Raw genomic sequence first — 22450 nt, forward strand, 5'->3', positions numbered from 1 at the left:
TTAGAATTGTGTTTAATTCCAGCTCCATATGTACACTGTTATGTCTTTTCCCGCTGTGTTTTCTATTCTAACTGGGTGAATATCTACAGGAGGAACATTTGCAGCTGAAATACATCAGCAGGGCATCCTTGCAGCAAAAGCTGGCTGCATAGAAAGTTGCATTGGCCAGCAGGCTCAGGCAAGTGTTTCTTCCCTTCTACTTAGTACATGTGAGATCACTTCTGGACTCTTGTGTTCTCTTTGGTGTTCACCAATATGACAGACATCATGTTGGGTGTTCCAATATGTCATCCAAGGGTCGCCAAGGTGGTCAGGGAGCTGCAACACGGGATGGCCAAGGAGAGGCTGAGAAAGCTCAGCATTAAGAGGAGAAGGTTTCATGGAGGGGATCTTACTGCTGTCTACAGTTACCTAATGGGAAAATGTAGACAAGATAAAGTCAGGCTCTTTTGATCAGGCACACAGCAACAGGATAAGAGGTAACACACAAGCTGAAGCAAGGAAATTCCAAATAGATAGCAGAATATTTTTCACCACTGACAAGGGTGATCAAACACTGGAACTTGCTGCTCAGAGAAATTAAGGAATCTCCATCCCTGAAGATATTCAGAACTTTATTGGACACAGTTGATTTGGCTGGCCCTGCTATGCACAGGGATATGACAAGACAATACCCACAGCTCTCTTCCAACTCAGACTACTCTGTGGATCTGTGAAGTACAGCGTTTTTTGCGTTTGTGCACAAAACGCACAATCTGCGTTTGTGCACAAAAGAAGACTTGGTCACATTGTCACAGTTCTGTAAATGTGTTTAAATTCCTTCTGGAATGGAACTGGCACACATCTCATCATTTAGGCAGAGAGTTATGGGTGCCCCAAATGTGGGCAGATTTCCCATGAATATGGCAGTACCTGTCTGTGCACATATATCTGTGTATTCTTTACTAAGAGATAAAAATCATCACTTCTACTTTCAAACATGCCTTGAAAAATATATCAGCCTTTTTCCAGCTGACTGGACTTGTACTCCTGTGAAATGCCTCTGTAACTCCCCATACTGCTTGGTATGGCAGGCTCTTAGAGCTTACCTTTGCCCTTCACCTGCTATGTGCACGTATTTCACTTTCCCCTTACTCTGTGTTATAGAACCAGCTCAATCTCTCCTTCAAAAGGGGAGTGTTCTTTCTTGGCTCAGATGAATGCTACCTATAGCTTCAGCTGCCTGACACCAAGCTAAAGTTCCTCTACAGTCAGCAAAGAGAAAAAGGCCCCTCTGGAGGCTGATTCATCCTCACTTTTCTTGGAAACAAGGCTGGTAAATTTGTGAACATATGCAAATCTCAGATATGTACTCTTTAGACACTATTTATGTCTTAAGCTGTCTTCATTTGTGAAACTTTCAGTGAGGCACAGAGTAGAAAAACCCAGAGACTTCTGGAAAAATGTATTTTAGTTAGTGTGACCTGCAGAAGAAGATGCAAGAAAAAAGGGAGTTTTTAGAACTGGTTTCCTGTATAAAAGGTGGGGGGAAAAATATATAAATTAATTTGATCTCTGAAAAGTTAAAATTTTGTAGATGAGAGCACCTTACCCAAGAATGCCCTTACAAAAGGTACAGTATTTTTGTAACACTCCAATCATGAAGTTTCCTTCAGGAATTTAATTCAGAAATTAACTCCTTCTCTTTTGCTCCTTTTCCAAACCCTGCACCAGTAGCAGCAGATTTTACAAACGTGACAAAATTTGCCAGTCTTACAGATGAGGCTGCACAGCAGCATGGAAAACCTGTTATCATCTTTTCATACACTAGTGAACCTCTCCTGGCTAAAGAAACCCATAGAGCTGTTGAGACAACCACAAGTCCCAAAAGCTGTAAACGGAGGCTTGTATGGCTGTAAGGCACAGCAACCAAGCTGTAAAAGAAAAGTCAAACCTCTCCAAGTGAAGAATGCCAACAGACAATTTTGCATCATATTTGTTCTTTGCTATCTCACAGGTCTTGCATTCTTCCTTCTGGCATCATCTCCAAAGATTCAAGTTGTGTCAATTAATTTCACATCACGACCAGGAGTGTGCCAACAGCCTGCAGCTCCTGCTGAGCCCTCGCTGCACAACGAGGAGCCCACGGATGCAGGAGGTGCTGCAGCAGCAGCGCTCCGGGCAGCTGACAGGCGTCAGACCATACGGCAGGCATGCAGGGGCGGGCTGGGAGGAGAAACACTCCCATCAATGTCAGCCGAGCCACCGGGGTGCCCGGGCATAACAAAAGAGACATGGCAGAAACTCTTCTGGCTAGACAACTCTAAAGGAGTTTCTTCACAAGATGACAGGAACTCAGCCTCCTTTGGAGATAGAGGACAAAAGGACAATGTGTCTCTCATCTTATTCTCCTCCTGTGAGGAAAAGATAAACTCATTTCCTCGCATATTTCTCAACACATCTGTAAATAAAAGACTACCTTTAGCACTTTTCATCAGACATCATTTGTGTGTCAAAACTGTTTAGGGTATGACTTGAAATCCTCTCCTTCACAGAGCACACAGGCAAGAAATAGCTGCCTTTGATTTATTAAAGATGAACTACCAGTACTGTAAAAGGCAGAAGGAGGATGCTCACGCACATCCTAAGAGCAGGGAGGGATGGATACCACCCTCACATTTATACATAAAGTTCAGTCCACAGCCGTTCCTGTTTATTAGCCTGTCAACATTCATGTAGTCACAGTACATCTACACTGATGTTTTTTGAGTTTACCTGTGTGTTATTTGCTCATGATTGCCCCAATTTAGACACAGAATGCTTCCCTGTCTGTATAAGATGTTATGACTTGGGAATAAAATTTTAGGAATAAATAAATAGCATATGAAAAGAAACACAAGAAGAAAGGTCTATTTTTTTTTAGTTAAATGAAAGAGAGGGTGAGATTAACTAGAATTCACACACAGAAAGCAAGAGAAGAGTAAAGTAGTGAGGATAAAAAAACCAATGTCTGGTACTGTATTACTTCCAAATTAAAACCAACTCATCATTCATTTCTGGATCTCTGGAAGTGCCATGGGACTCAGCAGTCACAGCTCTGCCATGTCTGCCCAGGAGCTGATGGAGGTATTGCCTTCAAATTACAGCATGTAGTCCTCAGCTGACAGCAAACACAACCACCACATATCCCATCCATTCCTCTACAGAAGCCATTAGCACGTGTGACACCAATGTCAGGAGGACATGACACTGCAGCTGTTGAGCAGGGAATGCCTACAAGCATTCCCCTGTTCCCCTTTTTTATTGTTATATGAGGGTGTCTTAAGTAACCCCTGAGAGCTGATGCTGGACTGGTGCTGCTAGGCAGTGCTGTGCTAAAGTTGTTGTTGCTATCTCAGGGAAATTCTGCCTGTGGCAAGAAGTGTTGGAGCCCAATTGCTCTCCACTAGTTCCTACTTCCCATCATTAGCTAACATCCAGAATTGTCCTACTGGGCAAAGCAAGTCTCTTCAAAAGAGCAGGAGATAACTGTGGATGGTGACATGTAAACAACACAGACAACAGAAACAGACCTAATTTTTTTATTTTTTTCATAAAGAGGTACTTAAAACACTATTGTTTTGAATCCATTGAAAACTAAACGGAAGAAAAATAAGAACTTGGGGCAAAATTGCTTTTTATCTGTTTATGTCTCAAAACCAAGGCTGCTCTTTTCTTTCATACAACTCTCAGAGGCTCTCAGTTATTAACTCAACCAAAATGAAATAATTTTCAGAAGCCAAGTGCAGAGGAGCTCACTGTGGAAGACAGTTGTTGGACAGCTCTGTTGTCAGTGCTGGTCTGTTTCTGTTTTCCATGCAGCACATTATAAAATATATAATATATATATGTTATTAGTGCCCGAGATCTCCTGTGTCCCATTCTGCCCTGCTGCCTGTAAGAGCCATGTGCTGTCACTATCTGAGGCTGTGCAGAAGCAAGGCTTTGCTCATTTGGTGACTGCCACGCTCCATGCACTTCCCCATGGAGCAGGGGTGGGGGGGACACAGGCATGTCAGTGATGGCAGCAACTGCCAGGCTAAAAAACCTTTCAAAGCAAGCATTTGAGGGGAAACAATCAAGTATAAGGAAGACAGTTTTCCTCTGTGGAACATATTCCTCAGCAGATCTCTCCAGCTGCCCATGCTCACAACAGGCAGAGTGACTGGCAGACGCGGTGACAACCTGACCTCCTGCATCAATGTTTCATGCAGTTCAAGCTTCAGCCTAACCCTTACAGAGCTTAGGGACAATTCTGGCAGGGCCAGACTCTGACACAGCTCTGAGTAGCTTTCCCTTTCAAAAAAGCACCACTGTCAGGCTGCCATTGTGTTTCATGCCAAATGGCACCATGCTGCAAAAAAACCCAGAATTAAACCCTCCCAAAAGCACAGCAGCCCCTAGAACCCTGAGCCTTCCCTCACAGTGGTTTCCATCTGCTGTTTCCTCAAGTAGGCAAAAGGACCAATGTCCTTTGAAATCTGGCAACCAACTGTGTAGCTCCAGCACAATTCTCATTTTAATAGATTTTTGAGGTGGCTGGCAGTGTGTGCAGCAGTTTCTGGGCCAGCCAGATCTACCTCCCATGTTACTGCTCACAGTCCAGCACTCAGCTTTACACCTCATCCAGTGTTTCAGCAGGCAGGCCAAATGAGCTAGTGTGGCACACAGCACAGCAGAGCACCAAAGTGCAGCAGGAAAAACGGCATACATTTCTCCCACTAATGTGAACTCTCCTGGTGACAGGGAGCGCTCTGCCCTCAAATCTAGTAAAGACTCTCAAACCAGATAATGAGCTGTGGCAATAGAAAATCTGCTGGAACAAGCCACCTTCAATCCATTTCTCTCATGGAAGTGTTGGAATGATAAGGCAAAAGCCTTGGAGCAAGGGAAACAGAGCCATTTCCAAGCTGTCTCTCCTAGATGGTCTTCTGTGAAACTCTATGGAAATTTGAAACCTGCTACCTGCCAGTAGCAAATTGGCTCTTTTTGCAGGCACTAAATGGATCATATAAGGTGGCTCCAGCCCAAACTGTGGAAACTTGCTGTGTCAGCACATGTGTGTTTGTGCTTTGGCAGGAAAATGCAGGTTCTGGGGGTGATTAGCAATAATGGTGCTCAGCTTTAGACCATTTGAACAGAACACAAACACTCAGCCTATATTAACAGCATAACTCAAGCTCAATATGGACAAAATAATCTTTCCCAAAGCCATCCCCACTATCTCCTTTTCTCTGTGGCAGAATAAAAAGCATCCTGCCTGTCATAAAATTTTCACCTCAAGACCACTTTCTATCCAGGTATCCTACTAGGTCTTCACCTCTAACAATGTTTGAATGTGTGCTCAGCTATGTGTCAATACCACAGCTTCCTGCATAATGCATCTAAATTCTGTTTTTCCCATTTCACAAAATGCTCCTCATTTTACACTGCCAAAAACATAACCTCTTCTCCCTCAAACGCTGCTCCTTTTATCAAAATCTTACAATATTGAAAGGGGATGGGTCAGCCCCAGCTGACAGCCCAAAACAGTGAGCTGAATTAACTGAATAAGGCAACAGGGCCAATTGCACAGGGGTCATGCAGCCCTTTGCCTCCACCAGGGCTTCCTCCAGTGCAGTGTCAGCTCTGCTGCCCACCTTGGAGCCCTCTGAGTTCATGGCACAAAACTCACCCAACACAGGAGGTTAGTGCTCTGCCTGTTCCAACAGGCATCTTTCAGGCTGGCTTCTGTCTTGTATTTTACTCAGGGAGGCTGTCTGCTATCAATTATATCCAACACCTTGAGCGCATAAAAGTGTGTCTGGAGCTACAGGGTAAATAAAAGTTTTAAAACTATTAGAGAAAAAAGTTTTTGGAAATGAGAAAAATAGAATATAGACAAATGAAGTTTCCTGCTGAATATTTACCTCAATATTTAATAGTGATACAATTGCACAGATACTGTTAAAGAAAGATTCAGAAACAAACTGAACTCTCAGAGCTACAATCAAAGCTTCCATATTAAAAGGCCATATGCAGTTGCTAAATAGATTGGAGCATGAATGGTAACTGTCAGGGACATCTCTATTCAGTGCAAAAGCAAACATTCCATACTGAACAGGGAAACAGTTGGATAACTAAGGCTGCTTGCAAAAATAAGGGAAAATATAGGGAAAAAAAAAAAAGAGGAATGCCATTGTAAATTTCTTTACGTAAATTCCAATTACTTTCCACATTCTTTTTTTTTTTCCTACTCTCTCTTGAAAGCCACACTTCACTATATTAGATCTCTGGGTTTCTCTCTAACTCATCCAATATTCTTAAGGAGAATTTGGGAAGCACCTGAAGACTCTACACTTCCTAGGATAAAAAAACTTAATTTAAAATTTTGCCATGCCTCATAGCAATAATCTAGATGACACCAAGAATGCAGCTTGTGCAGAAAGAATAGGATTTTTAATCTTTGACATTTTTCTCTCCTGTTGATCTTCCAAATTATCTTTTTTGAAATATTTATTTCAAAACTTTTAAGCCTTCCTGGTAATTATTTAATTTTTATTGAGATAGTCTGATAAAGCCAAGTATTTTCTATGCAGAAGCTCTTTGATCTGCTGTGTCTCTGTACTTCAAGTCACTTCAGCATCACAGAAGGCAGCTAATGAGTGGCATAATAGTTTATAGCTCACTGACACAACTGAGAGCCATTCTTACATTTTTTTACTAGTCATTTTAAATAATTCAAGTACCTCTCCAGCAATCATCATTCCAGCAAAGCTTTCTGTAGGAAGGCAAAAAATTACCTGTTTCTGCCAACTTCTTGGATTTGTGTTCACCTTCTCAGGAACTGTCCCCAGCTTTCTGTTTGCATTTCCCCGCATGTGAACAGCATGCACCTTGCATGGCACTGAGAACCTTGTATGACATTCTCAGCAAGTGGATTATGAGAGGTGACAACAGGTAGACCATGAATATTTACTGAGAAAATAGCAGACTGCATTTTAGAAAGGTTTTGTTCCTACACTGCAGACAGAATTTTAGCATTTTTACCTTCAATGAGGATGTGTCCTGTCCTAAGGGAGAATATTTTCAGTATTTCAGTGTAATATACAATTGGGTTCCTTGAATCAAAAGATATCCACAAAACTCCTACCTGTGCACCAGCAACCATCAGCAGTCACAGGACCAACCCTGCGCAAGGTGATGGCCACTAAAGGAGAACAGTCATAGTAAATGTAGCCTTATGATGGAAAAGGGCTCTGAGAGGGAAGCAAAGGAAGAAGGGAGCTTGACAGTCCAGAAATGCAGCACTGAACACAGGTCAAAGAGTTTCATAGAGTTTCACAGAAGTCCACCTAGCAGAGTCAGATTGGAAAAGGCTCTGTCTCAGTTTGCCTTGCTCCAAGGCAAACTTCCATGAGGGAAGCACATGTTAATGCTGACCTCACCTGAACAAAATCTCTGACCAAGCTCAGCTGTTCAAGTATATCAGTTATGTGGCCAAGCCAGCTAATTACATTTCCTCAAAATGGAAATGTTTACAAAATAAAAGGTTTTTTCAGCAACATCTCATCCAAAATGTTATACTTATTTCATATTACTAACTGCAAATGAAATATTAAGTTTAGCTGTTTCAGTAGGTGACAGCATACATCATTGCTAGTGATGTAGCTCACCGAACAGATCTTGTTACTCTTGGTCTTCAATCCAATAAGACCAGGATAGCAAAGACCTAAGAGTGCAAAACTGAAGCCTTATTCCCACACATATTCTGCAGTGTTGACTTTTGAACTCCTTTGAAAATGTGATCCTGAAATAAAAGTAAAACATCTAGATTTGAACCTTTTAAAACACATTGTCTTAAAAGGCTCAGTTTTTGCAGTAAACATCATGTATACAACATCTTAACAATAGAAATTACATAATAATATCTCTCTGCCAGTCCAGACATAAAATAAAAGTAACACATGGATTAAGACCATGTTGAGAACAAAATAATTTCTGTCAGTGCTACAAATTGACTGAACTGAGTCATAAATCTCCAAAATTATGGACACCATTGTAAGTCTTTCTGTGCATGATTTGCACAAAATTCTAAATAATGCTCTTTTCATAGCTAATATGACTTTTTTTTTTCTCTTACAGGCTGTGGTCAAAAAAAAATACATTATTAAAAATATTCTGATATAAATTTGAGCCTGAGAGTAGATTTGATTGGAGTACACCGGGGGTTTTTTTAGGATCAGATAATTAACTCTGTGGACAAGTATGTCAGAAACAGACAAAAATGATTAAGTATTTTTTTTAAAACATAATTACCTCCACTCTTCTGTTGAATCACAATCAGAAAAAAAAACAGATTGCTGCTGCTACCTAATTGCTGGATTTTGTTTCCTGCTGGCTTCAGTAAGTTTTCATCACCTAAAGTATTTGTTAATCTTTTAACAAATGCAGGGATTCTTTTCTATGTCGTAATCCAAGTGAAAACTGCATGAGCTCTTTGAAAAGAAATATGTATGTCAGCAAGTAAGGTCTCAAGTATAAAAGAAAACTTAGAAACAGCAGAGAAGTGTTGCATTAGCATTCTTTACTAGCCAGTATAAAAGAAAAAAACCAGAATGGATTAATGAGGATGTACCAAGCTATAAATACCAGGCATCAGCCTACGTTTCACTTGGGGAATCAACCATTTTCCTTTGTTTACAATTGTGCTTTCTCATTTACCTGAAATAATGTTAGTACCAAACCACCAATCCCAGCTGTTAATAGCTGCCAGAAGGTTGTTTATGATCAATGCCTTATTTTTTTTCTTTTTTTTTTTTCTAAAATTCAATGAACTTTACAATGAATTAGGTAAAGAATTTTAAAAAGTTTATTTCTATGGCTTTTTCTGCTAAGATTTCTTTTTCTCAAATGAGATTGAAAATAATGGCTTGTAGATACTCCATGAGCATTTTATTTTTTAATGCATCATATCACACTGGAATATATGGGGTATCACTCAAATTAAATTTGCTCCTGAGAGATGCAATAACTTTCAATCAAACCACAGGTACTCAGCGTCCTTCAGAGGTAGGTCTATAATGTAGAATGAATGAAAGAGAGAGAGAGAGCACAATCAGCTGGACAAGAACAAATTACTATTGCTGGATGCAAATAGCAACAGGCTTAGAAAAACTATTTTGATTAGCTGAATTACTCACGGGTAATGTGTGATCCCAGCAAAAGACATTTCTGAGAACGCAGTTCTCAGGTGAAATGATATCTGCTTTCCAGTTGCAGATTCAAATGGCCCACATTCAGAAAAGCCTGAGTAGTGTCTTAATGTTATTATACTAGGCATCAAGAATAATAAATAACTAAGAAATAACCCTAAGCAAAACGTATGTAGCTGTCCTATTAAGCAGTTTCCAAGCTGCTTCTGTCTGCCTGCCTCTTACCCACTAAGCCTAGATACAGCTAAAGCTAGTAAGTAGGAAAAGTGAAGAGGTGTGAAAAGTCAGAGTGCAGAACCCACTTCAGGAGAGAAGCCTGTCCTAGGGTACAATATAGATGTATTTAGTATCCTATTACCACCAGCTGTGGGGCATTAGCTGTTGTCTCCTGCTACGACTCACCCCTGATAACAGACAATGGGCCATCAAGGACCCACCACATGACTCGTGGATTTATCTCATCCTATTGTGAGATGCTCCACCCATGGGGGAGGAGCCAAGCATTCCCACCTGGATATAACATGGCCTTGGAACTACCTAAGTCAGCTCTGTATACTGGGTTCCTAGAGGATAAGAGCTGCTACTAGATCTTCAGGTAGAGACCAGACCTTCCACGGGATCGCTGCTTCAACTGAGCTACTTCAGTTGGACTGCTACCACCACCCTAACAGGGTGTCAGGTTGTATCTGACTTTGTCAGTGCTTTTCCTGGTATTGTTACACTTATTTTTCTTTTTTTCCAATTAAATTATAATCCTGACTTGCAATCTCCCTCTAGTTTGTTTTCAAACTAATACAAGCCCTTTGTGTGCTCACACACGTGGGCTAAAGATCTTCAAAGCAAACATTCAAATCACCTTTCAGGTGTTCAGGGTCTTTCCAAGAGCAGGATGCATTTTAGAACCATTTCCACCACTAACCCCAAATTTCGCTTCAATAAAGAAACCCCTGGGTACTAAAAGCTTCTGATAGCATTGCCATAGAGTCTAATCCAGCTAAAGTGCCTTCTTAACCCTTAAATTGAAAGGGCCTGTTAGTAATTAAGATGCTCACCATTTATGAGTTTGTCTCAGCTGGGCATACACATAGGACAAATTAAAACAACTGCAAAAGTTTCAGCTGCAGGAGCTGTGGAGAAATAACACACTTTGAAGTAGTTATTTTCTACAGCTGAGACAAGGTAATTGAGAGGACTCTCTGCTTTAAGGAAATGAAGGTGTTTTCAGAAAAAATTTCATCCCTAGCTAACACTTAATTGCTCAGAAAAACACATGCTCAGTGATCCCACATTAGACACTTTATAGTTTATGCTCAGATTGGGGCTTTGGACAGTGTTTTAACTGCTTGTGAAAATTGTCATTTTTATAGGGTCTGGACCATTATAAACCTTCATATTTGTCCTCTGAATAAAGATCACCCGTGTCTGCTTAAAGAAATCACATCCTCATATAAATCACAACATCTGCAAAATGGAAAATTTCATGGCAATACACAAGGTGTCCACAATCTACTAAGGCCATTATTTTAGTGCTGCTTTTTCACAGTATCTATCACTCCTTTGTATGGTCCAAGTGTCTTTGGCTAGTGCCTGATGGGATACTTCATAGTTTTGCTATTCTCAGCTTTAAAATTGTTTCCTAAATTCTTTTTTGTATCTATTGATACTCAACTTGCATCATCTGTGCTGGGCTGGAAAAAGCAGTCCTGATTGGTTTTCTGTGACAGTTAAATTTTTACTGCCTTTGGTTACAGACTTGACTACTGCTTTTCTAAACTCTACTAATTTTTTAGGTCCTTTTAGCCTTAAAATAAATTTTATTTACTCTGAAAAAGGATCTAAAAATGTGCACTCTGTATAACAACAGGTTTATGGATCTAAATATGAGTCAGAAAAATACCAAATTAAGAATTAAACTACATGTGACCTAAAAGTTCTACTCAGAATTTACATGCTTACTCTTTAGAAGGGCTGCAATCCATATTCCTGCTACAAGCATTAGGATCCTTACAGAAATCTGTATATATGAGTCATTCTATATGCAAGGCTATGCCATAGAATTTGCTGGAAATAAATATTCATGTGTAGAGTTAACAGAGCTACTCAGGAGTGTAATTTACTTATACACATCATTGGTAGCTGGCTAGGAAGATAATGCTACATATTCCAGCCCACATAATGACAACTTGCTCATCTAGGACATATTGTACACTTCAGTACAGTATAGCTGGGTTGCTTTTGACAAGAAAAAAAGGGATGTGGATAATAATAAGTCAGCACAAAATTAACAAGTGTTCCAAGAAGGCACTCATTCCTATTACTTGGAATTTAGTGCTTGATTACATCTATGTGGATTTTGGTGGAGGCAGAGGTTATTTTCTCCATAGTAGCTGGTATGGGACTGTTTTGGATTTGTGCTGGAAACAGCATGGATAAAACAGGGATGTTTTTGCTATGGCTGAGCAGGGCTTGCACAGAGCCAAGACCTTTCCTGTTCCTCACCCCACCAGCAAGGGGGGTGGTGATACACAAGGAGTTGGGAGGGGACACAGCTGGGACAGCTGACCCCAACTGACCACGGGAATATTCCACACCATATGACATCGTGCTCAGCATATAAACCCAGGAAAAAAGGAGGAAAGGGCAGACCTTTGAAGTCATGGTGTTTGTCTTCCATTATATGTGACAGAGTCCTGCCTTCCTGGGGATGGCTGAACACCTGTAGTGGGGGACTAATTCTTTGTCTTGCTTTGCTGGTGTGTGAGGCTTTTGCTTTACCTATTAAATTGCCTTTATCTTAACCCATAATTTTTCTCATTTTTTCTCTTCCCATTCTCTCCCCATCCCACTGGGAGAAGGTGAGTGAGCAGCTGTTTGGGGCTGAGTTGCTAGTTGGTGTTAAACCACAACAACATCATAAAACAGTTGTTGCCTCAACACAGACTTAGGTTTTTATCAAACCAATTTCTCTAAAAACAAACAAAACTCCCCTCCCCACAGTAAATCATGAAGAATTCAGCAGCATGCACCAACAATAAGCTCCTGGAAGACAGAAATGGTCTCTTACTGTACTGAGGACCTACCTGTGCAAGTAAGCTGCCTATTAATGGAGCCTACAGTACAAATAATGAGCAGTAAAGTGGGGCACGGGGAGGGGGAAGATAGCTATATAAGTTTCTCATGAAGAAAACTGTGTGAGAATTATTTCTCAGTGTGCTTTCAGAGATTTAAAATTCTTCTCTGTATCTATATAGTATATACAGATACGTATATGCATATTCTCTCTCTAAAATATCATCTTGTATTAAATTGTGTGTGTAGAGTCCAAGGCAATTCACTTTGTGCAAGGTTAACATTTTATACCTCAATTCATGGTACCCATCTCTGCATTTAATGAGCAAAGCTCACAGAGCTAAAAATATCTCCTTTCATTGTTTATTAGCTCCATTTATCTAAAAAATGAGGACCCTCAGTTTCCATTGCAGACAAAAGGTATGAGTATTCAGTACCTACAGAAGGAAGACGTGGTGCCTGACTCTTCCTAAATGTAGATATGCATGTATATATGTATGTATTCAATCTGCATCATGTACATAAAACACATCACTTATTGACTTTAAGAAAAGTTGCAGATATTCAGCCTGAAGAAACCTAATCATGCTTACACATTATTTGTTGTAAGGAATCAGGACTGTGCCCACAAACCTGTTAGCTCAAACAGGTTTTGTGCATGCCTCTGCTGATCTAACAATGAACCCTTCAATGACTGAATTTTTTTTGTGAATTATTTTGCCAGCAGTTGAATACTGTGTTGTTTATGTCCCAGGAGAATGCTGTACCAACTTAACTGAATGTTGTTTTAAAGTAACAGTGTTTTTAAAGTAACAGTGATGAGGGAAATACAGTAGCCTTAACCTTTCTTTGTTGTAACCCTCACATAATTTCAAGAGTTTGGGATTAGGAGAACGTAAAGATTATAAAAAATAGAAGTGATTTTATAGACTATGAAGTAACATGATTTTTGTAATTAAAGTGATAGTACTGTGCAGTGATCCAACTTTGTTTTGAACTTTAGAACAGCCTATCAATTTACAAGATTAATTCCTTTTCACTTTTGGTGTACAGGCATAAAAATTCTGCAGTGTGCCAGGTTTTTCAGGTGAAACTGAGAAACATCTGTAAAGCACTGCTTTTGTAGCCTTAGCAAATCGTTGCTGCTGGTAAGATGTGCAACATGTGCTTGTTCAAAAATTCATTCCTTAGTTTCATGTTTCTAGAAATGCTGTAAATTTTACTCACCAGCCCACAAACCAAATCCTGCCTCACAAGCAATAGGTGAACACTGTCAGGCAACAGGAATCTGCCAGAGGCACAAATAATGAGTCAGCTTTTTTGCAGCCAATCCACAATTCTGGATTCCAAGACTTAGGTTATGATACATTGTGCTGTATTTTCCCTGATTTAAGCCACTATCATAATATTTGCCCACATACAATACTTGCAGTATATTCATCACTCAGCCTGCCTGAACAATTTTCTCAGTGAATTCTCCTGATGAACAATATCCTTCTCTCCTAGTAATATTTCATTACTCACACTGTAAGTATATCCATTTCTCAGCATATAGAAATTACTCCTGGTGAAGCATTTCATTCCCACTTTTTAAAGAAATGTCAGAACCAAACATCGAGTGCAACTGACTAGAAGAGAATTCCTGCAAGAGTCACAAAGAGTCTTGGAAAATCCAGACATTTCATTCCCACTTTTTAAAGAAATGTCAGAACCAAACATCGAGTGCAACTGACTAGAAGAGAATTCCTGCAAGAGTCACAAAGAGTCTTGGAAAATCCAGACAGACAGCTGTAAAAAGCAAAACATGATTTACTCAACTGGATAGCATTTCTGCCAATGCTGGGTGTGCTACAGTCACATGTCAACAGCTACAGTAGTAAAAGTTTTATTTTAACTATATGAATAGATAAATGTAGCAAAATATACTGAAGGCTAATTTTTTCCAGTGCACAAGTGGGAGGTGGCAAAACAGTGCAGACTGGTACAAGAGAAACATCACAAAACAGTGATCATACTAGTTAGAAGGAACTTGTTTGGAAAATACCAAAACAGTCAGCACACATCAGTGCCAATTAAAAATCCTTCCATTCAGAAGACTCAAGAGGAGCTGGACGCTCATGATAAGAGCTTTGCAGAGTCATGATCCCTGGAAACGTCTATTGGCACTGTCAGAAAGAGACACACACAGAAGACACTGCTAAAAGTCACTTTCAAGCCAAATAGCCCTCTTTCAGGAATGCAAGGCAAAGACATATCAGAGCTTCCTACAGAGTACTACACTCTGCTGCACAGGCATAGCTTGTGTAGCATTCGATAAATCATCTCGGAGCTGTAGTTCTCCATCCCTTGGGAATGCAAGGCATTAGTATCCCGAGAGGCTTTTGGAAGGATAAATGCCATAAAGATAATGCTATCACTTAGCTATTAGGAAGCAGAACACACAGATATCTTTCCTAGATGTGTGCCTAGAGGACAGCTGGGAGTCTAGATGAGGTTCTTTTCTTCTTTGCAATCCATACACTGACCAGTGTTCTTCCCTTAGGGAGAATTTCACACTCTGTATGGGCAACCTGGATGAAGATGGAGCCCTCATTTCCAGAAGAGCTCTCCTTGGAGTCATGTATCTCAGTCAGAGCCAGTCTGTTCAGACAAGGCACCAGTACAATCTCCAGGCAAGGGAAGCTGCCAACACTGCCTGCAAGTCAAACTTCATGGCTGGCAGCACAGCGTGAGTAGGAGGTAAGTCAGAAAGAGACAAGTGAATAGTCATAAGGCTGCAACACAGCTTCTGCTTAAGAAAGCCTTTTCCCCTCCCCACCTTGCTCGACATCTCAGCTCTGAATCATGTTTCTGTGACAGATCATATGGCTCACTCAAGATGCTCTTTCCTTATGTTGTATCTTTCATGCAACAGGGCTGGAGGTGACCGTAATTATACATCAGACCCAGTGTTTCACACATTTAGGGCTGGCTGTGAATACTTTGTGACTTCTAGTGAATATGTCATCCTTATTTCCTCTAGAAAAGCCTGTTAACTATAAACACAGTTTGTAAATATGTATTACATGTGCAGGCATATTATAGAAAGAAAAAGAGAGCACGAGAGCAAACAACTTTTAGAATGAAAATAAATTATAGAAATGTGAACTGCTGTTTAAATAATATTATCTTAATCCATTTCATTAATAGCTAAGAAAATCTGACAACTGTCTTAAGATCCAGCTCCCCCGCTTGGTTATTATGGCCACTTGCCCTTCCCATTTCCTAGTTTACAAGGGAGATGCTGGTGCCCTAGCCATCCTGAAACAAGCCCCTGTTGGACGCTCTTTTAAAATAAGTTAAAAGTTTAACACAAGTTCTGGGACTCCCACCAGGCCCAGTTCCATGTCCCTCCTAGTTTCTCACCAGCTCCTGCACTTGTCTCTTGGCTGTGTAGCAGAGCAAGGCATTGCCTGTCCATATTGAGATGAAGAACAGAAAGGAGATGCAAACCACAAGCAGTCATCCCTCTGTGAAGGTCCCAGTTAGAGTCCCTGTGGATGACCTGCAGCCCCTCAGAGGTTTCATCTGGATGTTCCAAGGGAAAAGGCATCATAAGAGAGAAGCAGAAATAATTCTGGGAGCAAACCATAAGTCTGAGAATAAAGACTGTGCAAAAGAAAGCAAAAGAAAAGAGAATGTTAATAAAATTTAAAGCAGATTTCTGGTGCACCAATGAGTCACGGTTATGTTGCTGTAATTCATGACAATAAAACCGTTTTTGTCCCCAAGTATAAAAGATCTACCACAAAAATTTAAAAGTAAGATTACTTACTAAATTTCAATCTTTAGGCAAGACAGAATTTTGTAGTTTAAAGATGCAGTCATGTAGATAGATGAGAGTAAAGACTAGAAGGTCATGATATGAAGTAAGATCAACAAAGATCCAAGATGAACTATCCATGACAAATAGGTCATGGAATGGAGAGAGCGCCCAGAAAGGAGAATCTGTGAAAAATTTATTTCACTTGGTCTTCCACCCAGAGGCAGCCACTGCCCTGCCCTCTGCACTGAGATTTTCCTGTGGAACATTTATGAGCTGCAAACCTTCCTCAAAAAAAGCCCTAAGACATGAACAGAAAGCCAGCCTTCAAGAACTGCATGGGGAGTGTCTCCATGCTCTTTCTATTGCCCAGAGAGAATGAGGAGGCAGCTCTTCTCTCAGGTGTGTGAGATAACCACCTGCATGTCCCTTGCAGAAAACTAGGGAAGGAAAAGATCAAACCTGTCAATACATTAAATCACCTTGCTCAAATAAGAACTTTGAATGAGAGAGCATCTGCTCACTGCCCCACAACAGGGAGCAGCTGGTTCTGTCTGCCTTTTTTACCAAGCTCTGCCTGGCAGGGCATCTTGAACTGCACATGCAAGGAACATGGTTCTGTTCATCCCCAGAAAGACCCCCTTCAATCTCCTATCTACAAAATTCTCATAGCTGCCTCCTTTTGTATGCCCTGCATCATCTCCTACTAAAATTCTGCTTTACATAAATACACTGCTATGAGCAATTGAATTTGGAAAGTAACTATTACCCCCACCACCAGAAGATTTTACTTAAGACAAAATCATTAGCTCACTGAAAGTGTTAGAGGTGACCTCTGGCAGAAAAAGTAATGTGGCAGTAAAGGGGTTAGTTTCTAAAGATACATTCAAATCCAATGCATGGTAATAATTCAGAAATTGGCAATCGTTTTCCAAACCTCTTGTGCAGAATACTGCTATTATTCCTCTGACTATCTCTTTCAAGAGGTGAGTTACAGAAGTATGAGATCTCTTGAGAGTAGTTATAATAAATCTTTACTGACATGTTTTTTAAACAGCAAGACAAATTCTTCTACGAAAAGGCTTCAAGCCAAAATGTTACCCAAATTCAGATTCAAACTTTTTATTTGTTAGGAAAGATGTATGGTTGTCTCCAGGTGCTTGATGCTACTTGTTCTGAGCAGTGGAGGTACTGATGCTACTCCAGGGGAAATATCTTTGAATTTGGAATGGTTGATCTTAAAATATAATGTAGCACAAATACACAAAGTCATGTCAATCAGACGGGTTCTATTCTAAGATACAAATCACACACTCATGACACACATACAGAACAGTGCTGTGGAGGCATTGAAAAGAGAATCTGATCAGCAGTATCTGATTTGCAACAGATAAGTTCAATTCACTATGACCCCTGTTTGGGAACTGAGGTGTCAGCATCTGCATTGAACCCCAGAGAGGGAGCAAGGTTTTCCTGCTTTGTTTACTTTGTGTTGTCACAGTAAGCTCTTTTGTTGTTACAGTGAGCTCTTATGGATTGTGCTTCATAAACAGTTCCTTCAGCCTTCAAGAACAAAGACAATTTCTATGCTGAAACACATGGTCACATTGCATAGCAAAGTAAAAAAGTCAGGGGCTACTGCATTGGTTTCTAAATCTGTTCTAGTAAATAGCCTGGAGAACTTTGATCTATAACAGGTCTGTTGGTTTTGCTAATGAAAAAGCCAAACTGTGGATGTAAAATACACAGCAACTGAGATTCCAAGATTCCACAGATGTTTACATATACCTGTCAACACTGAAAATTACCTCCAAAAATTGTAGGTATCCCTACTAGGAAGTACAAGAAGCTTTGTGTGTGGAACAGGACTTGAAATACAAGAAGGAAATACTCCAGTACAAAGGAAATGGGATAAAAGCTGTTTTCTGGCCACACATAAAATCTATAGCCAAACTAATGAAATATTTTCCCACTGATCACATGGAAACTAAGCCTTTTACAAATTTTTCTATACCACTGACAGCCCCCCAGATGGAATTTTCCACTCCATAACAGTAGGGCTGAACAAATAACTGATACAAATTAGTCCTAGAAAGCAAAATGATGTTTAAGCTTTCCAGTAAACAGAGGTGAAAGGCCAGATTCTGATCCCAGGCAGATGATGCTGGCTTGCATCAGCAGGATTCTGAAGAGCACAGTAGCATCTGCTAAGTAGTGAGGAGTGGTTTGTGTCACAGTGCCCAAAAACACCCAAGCTCCCAAGTGAACCACCTATGAGGAAAGCTGTACTTACAGCTGCCCTTGCTAGACAATGTAACTTCCCTCTCATTTGAAAGAAAAAGGATCCAGGGATACAGAAAGGGAGCTCTGCTATCTCAGGTGTGATGACTGATTAATTTAGACAAGGGACAGACCTGAAACTTTCTCTTGTATTAAGAAACTCAGCTCATACAGTAAATCATTATTCATTTCATCCCTGACTAATGGCCAGGTGCCTTAGTGTGCTGAATAAGATTTTGAGCTGCATTTAGTTGAATACTTGCCCAAGCAAAATTTCTTTCCAATAACAAGTATAAGTCATCTCAAGGAAATTATGACTTGTTTCATATAAAACTTAGAATCTTCCAAGTAGAGAATTGTAAATATTTTCAAATATTAGGTCTTTTAAAGTCATTGGAGTACAAATACGTGATGTATGTGATACACTAAAGACAAGTGCAAACCATTACTTTAACCCAGGACCTACCAGGTGCGTAATTATGAAAAAGACAATTTCCATCTGAACAGAAACACTATCAAAGGGGATCCACAAAGTTAAAAGGTTCAGGAACTGCCCAGTGTCAACATTATCATTTCACTGCCCTGTTTCATTTCAGGCCTCCTACTTTTAAAATAGATCTTCTTTCATGCAAGCCTCCCACACACCTCAGAGAGGTTACAGGTCAACCAACACATCATTGTACTCTTTTGGCTGCCTAACCTCAAGAAAGAAGCCAGCCAGAAAGCATCCAAAGTGAACAAAGACAAAGAAAAAAAAAAAAAAAGAAAAAAGAAACCAAACAAAAAGTAAACAATCAAAGGTAGAGAAAATAAACCCTTGAAGAAAAATGAGAAAAGCCGAAGTTCAATTTACTGAGTTAGGGAATAAAAAATACGTGGTAATAATTTCCAGATATTTAAAAGATAAATATTCTTTGTATTCAATGGTGAATGGAAAATCAGTAGTGGTTTTAAATTAAGAAAATAGAATGTAAGTAAACACAAGGGGTAAAAAAAAAATGTCTATAATTAGAAGGATAATTAGACAATAGTATAGAGGAGCACTTAGGAAAGTGACCCACTTGACTGGGATACTTTTAAGAACAGCGGATGCAAACACCTATGAGAAAGTCTCTCAGTGTAACTAAATCTGTCACAATAGGAGAACGAGTAGGACCTCTCAAGGACCCTTCTAACCATATTTCCCATGATTATATAATTTTACAGTTTGAGTAAAAACTTTCACATTGCTATTGTAAATAGATACTTTGAAGGTATGTAATTGTTGTACCTGGGGAAGGATCATATACTCCTGTTCTTGTAAAATTAGCTGTTGTTTGGGAGAAATGTGAGAGGCAAATAAATCTTCTCTCAATGTGAGTGAAAGCAGTGGTTGCTACTACCCATAACCCCAGCTTCACATAACACCAGTCAGAAACTGAGCTATGCAGAGGAAGAAAAACAGACATATTCACTGTGGACATTCTGTAAATTCAGAGATCTGTCTGCTGTTTGTGGAAGCTGTCATTACACAACCAAAGCCTAAAATGCCAGATGCATAAACACAGGGGGTGGCAGGAGGTCTGACAGGCAGAGATGCACTTATGTGGTCTAGAAACAAAAATGAGAGGATTTTTAAACAGAAAGCAGTAAAAAGCTGTAAAAAACACAGTGGGGGAGGCAGGGGGAAAGGAAAGCTTGGATTATTAGGAAAGGAAACTACTTTCTTTTACTCACTTCTACCACATTAGAATGATCGGTGTTTTGTAAATTATGATTCTATCACTAAATCATCCAACTTTCCCTGCCCTTACAAACAAAAACAATATTCTGAAGGCCAAATACAGTCAAAGCAGTTCAGTCAAAAGAAGTTAGATAATAAACATGACAATGTGCAGCTGAGTACACAAAGCTGACATTGGTGCAATACTCTCCATTTGTCTTAGAAGTCAAACATGATTTTAACAAAAATAGGAGCTCTGTATTTAGCTTCAATTCGTTCACGTTTTTAAGGATATGAATAGTTTAACTGAATGCAAGTGTACATTTAAAATTAGGCCTGTACTTATATTTTTGTACTTGGTCATCATGCGATGGGTGAAAATGGGTTTGGAAATATAGCATTCAGTTTCACTGTAGTTCTGTTTATCTGTCACCAATCTGCTTTTTTAAGGTCTCAGACAATGTAATAAGCCTATATCACATTCATGGCTAAATCTGGACTTAACTAGGCTTTTTTCTTTACAATCTAATTCTATTTGTGTGATGACAATTAACTTGTGAAGGTTTAAGTCAATATATAAATCTGCCACAAATTCATTGCATTATTCTGAAATAAAAGAAAGATTGACACCAGAAAAAAAAAAATGAGGTGCTGGAGATGAACATTTGTACAGAGTAATGGGCTCACCATAATGTTTTTAATCTCATTTTCTGATATTTGAGTCAGTTTGAATAAATGGTTTCTTTTTCTATGACCCAGCTTCTTCTCCTGTTAATCCTCCTCCAAAGATATAATTCTTTCTCATGGCAGTTCAGCTCCCTGCTATGCAAATGAACATAAATGTTATAAACTCATCATTAAGACTACATTGAAGAAGCAACAACAACAGTAAAAATGAGACATGGAGGGATGAAAACTCCATTAAAAAAATAAAAATTGGATGATTGGAAGTCCTGGGTAGCTCCCTTTTCACTCTAGCAAATAAGTCATTTAACACATATAATTCATTTATTCCAATGCAATATAGAACCACTTAGTTTAAATCAATAGGGCTATTCTCAATTTAAATCAGTGTTAGGAATATCATAATTTAATTTTTATGTTTCCATTTACTTTTCTTATGTATTAATAATGATCCCACTTGCACATATTTAGGGTATTTAGGGAGAATAAAAGGTTTTGGAGATGAAAAGTTGAGTCTTGGGTGAGAAAGAAGGAACTTCTTTTCATTTTTGTGATCCCTAATGATGATTTTTATTCTGAGGCAGTACACCCACCTTTCTTTAAATAAAGCTAATTACCCTCAGAAGGAAGCTATAGTCCTCCCATTATTTCCCACATTCCCTCATCATAAGTCCAAAAAGACCATTTTCAAATTATCAAAAAACAACAGCACAGTGGGCAGGGGCTACCAAGTCAGAATCCATTGTTTTAAAGATAAAGGATCACCATCACAGTGCACTGGTTGTATTCCAGATTACAACAGTAATAACAGTCTGGACACCTTGGTAAGCCAGATCCAACAGTATGCAATAAACAATCAAATAGTGTAAATAAATTGTTTTTTTATAAAAAAACACAACATTTAGGACTATGTACAAAATACTAGATGTAACACTTGCAAGATTTTCAATATGCAGAACTAAGAAAAGAGGTTTAAAAGCAAGTGGGTAACTTTCCAAACAATACAGCTCAGGTCTCAGACCCACCAAGTAGCAGAGAGTAAATAATGGAGAGGATTGACCTAATCATTTTGAATAAGAGGGAGGGAACTCTGGAGAATGAAAGAGAAGGAAACCAGATAGGCACAAGGCAAAGGAAGGCAGTGCAAGAGGATGGTAATGGTAGCAGTGGTGAGAGGTGAAGGGAAGCCTCAGGAAGAAAAAAGAAGGAGCTAGAGGTGAAAGGAGCAGGGAGATGCAGGGGTAGAATAAATATGGTCAGTGGCAGACAACCACAGCTGCAAACAAACTGCTGCAGGAAAAGTCTGCTCAGGTCTCCTCCAGGAAAATGGGATGTGTTCCCCTCCACCCACACGTGGGGCACAGTGAGAACAAAATGGAATGTGTGGCATCACAAGGACAAAGTGCACTTCCACAGCCAGCAATGAGCACACATAAATTCCTGCAGAATAAGTGCTTTTAAAGCAAACCTAGTCATTCATACAGTTAAGCTGATTTTGACTTTATTTAGCATTTCCATGGCACTCAGCGTATTCAAATCACAGTGCAACTGTGCTCACTGTGCAACAGCAGGTGCAGGGCAAGTAGAGGATGCAGTGAGAGCACAGGGCGCTGACTGAGCTGTGCTGCAGCTCCAAACCACAAACACGTTATGTGGACCCCAGCTCAGCCACTTAAATGCAAGTCTGACCATCACCTTTTT

The 22450-nt window shown here is 39.7% G+C and overlaps 1 long non-coding RNA gene across 1 annotated transcript; it reads right to left on the minus strand.

The window, feature by feature from the left end:
* Positions 1-7414: 7414 nt before the first annotated feature.
* Positions 7415-9307, minus strand: LOC146439854 (uncharacterized). Its single transcript, XR_014851313.1, has 3 exons — positions 9201-9307; positions 8317-8495; positions 7415-7807 (listed from the first exon to the last, which is right to left on the minus strand). It is a non-coding gene; the product is annotated as an uncharacterized LOC146439854 (long non-coding RNA).
* Between the last annotated feature and the right edge of the window lie 13143 nt (positions 9308-22450).

This window comes from Lichenostomus cassidix, chromosome 3, assembly GCF_008360975.1.
Source record: "Lichenostomus cassidix isolate B80296 chromosome 3, HeHo_3.0, whole genome shotgun sequence".
In the NCBI taxonomy this organism is placed as follows: Eukaryota; Metazoa; Chordata; class Aves; order Passeriformes; family Meliphagidae; genus Lichenostomus; species Lichenostomus cassidix.